This window comes from Etheostoma cragini, chromosome 4, assembly GCF_013103735.1.
Source record: "Etheostoma cragini isolate CJK2018 chromosome 4, CSU_Ecrag_1.0, whole genome shotgun sequence".
Classification (NCBI taxonomy): domain Eukaryota; kingdom Metazoa; phylum Chordata; class Actinopteri; order Perciformes; family Percidae; genus Etheostoma; species Etheostoma cragini.
Window position 1 is genome coordinate 19,075,535 of NC_048410.1, and position 2,805 is coordinate 19,078,339.

Genomic DNA, 2,805 nt, shown 5'->3' on the forward strand with positions numbered 1-2,805 from the left:
ACAGTATCTAAATATAATCATAATATCTGAGTATAATTTCTCACAAGAGATCACAACATTGTAGTATATTTTCCCACATAATTTATCATATTCCTCCATTTTAATCTTGTAAAGAAAGGGTTTACATTGTGATATACTTTACTATTCTTGTATTGTTAGTACAGTACATTTTATTTCTAAGAGCTTCAAACTGTGGGTTGTGTCAAGCTAGTGAGCATGCTAGCTGGACGGAAACTCGTTGATTAGCGCCATTGGAGAGCGGATGAGGTACGAAGGAAAATGTGTGGCGTTTTATCAAAAGGGATTTGTTTAAGGAAAGAGAACGTCAGTACTTTTTTTATTTATGAGTTAATTGCACTTGACAATTATCTGAATAATATTAATATGTATTGTATTTCATTTCAAAGAAGCATGTGACATTGTATTGTTATAGCTTAACCGTCATGTTGTCCTCGGGTCAAATTTGACCCATTTACAGTTTTTTCATCTCAAAAAAATGGGCCTTTGAAGTAAGCATTTAAAATGTCAAGATTAGAAATATCAAATAACTTTGAAAAAACATTAACAAGCACCCGCAACGTTGAAAAAGTGACAAATGTTGACAGCACAAGGGTTAGAACGTATTTCATATTGATTATTTAAATGTTAATGATTTGTATTGTGTGTAAACATGGTAATATGTGAACACAATTTATGTAGCTACATAGAAACATTTTTGTATTTCTCTGTTTTATTCTGTAGTTTTCACGGTGTTCATATACTTCTAGTGCCCGGTGTTTGTTGAGAGGAAGAAATGAATTGACATCCATTTGAAACTCTGCGTCTGGTTGAATAATTCCGACGGGCCGCTACAGTGTTTGTCTTTTTTGTTCATGGATTCTAACATGTAGAGCAGTCTAAGAGGGGAGAAACCCTCTAAACCCTGTGTAGATGTGTACTACATCTTGTACTAGGTTACGAGTGAATCGTTTTTTAACTTTGCTAAAAATAAATTGCCTTTCCAGAACAGTTCTCAACGTTCCCTCCATCTTGTTAATAGCTGCACGTTGTTCAAGTAATTCATAACATGTTAAGAGCTATGAATTAATATTAGTTAAACGTGAAACATTTTATTTGGATCACTGGTTGATCCTTAATTGTAAGCCAAGCAGAAAGAAGTTCCTTTATGGTAGTGAAGCCTATGGAAATTTCAGAGGACACTTTGGGAATCCCTTCACAGTAACAGAAGTGACGCTGGTGTGCTTTCTGTCTACAGTGCCATCTGCTGGTCCAGACTCTGACTATCTGGAGGATCTACACCTTGACTGACTGAGCCACACCATGGCTTATCAAGACAGTTCAGTTCAGTCTGTAGACGGAAACAGGAAAGGAATAATGATACTTGAACGAGTTTAGTCTAGACGTTATGTAGATCACCGATAATCACGTTTCTACTGTTGCGTATTGTCATTCTAAAGAATTACATAAATAATACTTAAAAACCTAGAATGTGCTCATCTTCAGGCAGGCACTGATACAGTGAGACTATGTGAAATCCTTGCCACATTTAATCATAACATGGTTTTCATTAGCAGATGTAGTTTTCCAGTTTGTCATGAAAATGTATTCGGTGAGACCTACAATTTTACCTTTTAACCTTGACAATAGGATGAGCATCATCTGCTGATATAGATCATATGATATGATAGAGAGCGTCAGTTCACCTACTATATACAGTAGCTATATTCTCAACGTCAGTTCATCACATACACAATATACCTCCAGAATCATCACATCATTTACCATAGACCACACATCAACTCTGTGGAGGGGGATGGAGTAGAATTTGTTGTTGTTTTCCATCTTGCGCTTTTAGCATATTTGAAATAAAAACAGGGTAAGTACAGGAATATAATAAAATAAAATAAACTTGTATAGTCCAACATAAAGATGACCGTTGAAGTTGACTGAATGCATTGGATACATTGACTTTACAACCTCAGATCCTTAAATAAATACTTAAGTAAAGTTAGGAGTACGTTGGAAAGCTTTATTGAAAGCAAAAGTGTTGCATACTCAACCTTGCTTAAGTATGAGTAACCAATTGTATCATCAAATTGTCTTAGTGTATGAAAAGTGAGCAGGAGAGGTCCTGCAGTTAGGCTGCTTAATGTATATGAACTGTGAACTCACTGTTTTAACTTCTAGTCAAATTGATTTCCCCTTCTAGGTAAATGCATCCATACCTTGGAATATGGGCCGATTCTGTTACTCTTCTCAGCCTGGATCTCACTGGCTGCATTGTCAAAAGAAGCCGTGACACCCTGCTCTGTCCCAACATCACTTTTCCCACTGCCAGAGTCACCAATCTGATGACGAGAAGAACTCACCTTGCTCTGAGTTGTGGATAGGGCTGGACTGTTTTGGTTTTCCGGAACAATGACCTTATCCTCCAGGCAAGCTGTTGGAGAACAGCTAACGGAAGGTGAAGGTAGGGTGTCTCCAGTAGGTTCTGCTGGGAATTCCTCATCCTCTGGAGATAGTTGATTATGTATCAGAGGGGTGGAGTTCTGCTTACTGGAGGGCTTTGAGCTGAGGCTGGATGTGACTTGTGGAGATGAGGAGAGTCCAGATGACACTTTGTTTGGTGACAACGTGGCGGTCTCGTCCATTTGTTCGTCTGAAGCCGGGTGGACCTTCATCTTCAGTAGTTTACTAAAGCAACTCCACCACGGCAACTTCTTCTCATGGACTTTGATGGTATGTTCGTTCATCAATCGGTCCTCTTTACTCTCACAATCTGAATGTTTCTGTGTCACAGCTGTC

The 2,805-nt window shown here is 38.1% G+C and overlaps 1 protein-coding gene across 1 annotated transcript in view; it reads left to right on the forward strand.

Annotated features, from left to right (window-relative positions):
• Positions 1-2,805, forward strand: part of LOC117943616 (SH3 and cysteine-rich domain-containing protein 3-like) — a 13,743-nt gene that overhangs the window by 579 nt on the left and 10,359 nt on the right. Inside the window, exon 2 of the mRNA XM_034869844.1 lies at positions 1,256-1,336. The gene's annotated coding sequence lies outside the window, so the exon portion shown is untranslated. The remainder of the gene's footprint in view (positions 1-1,255; positions 1,337-2,805) is intronic.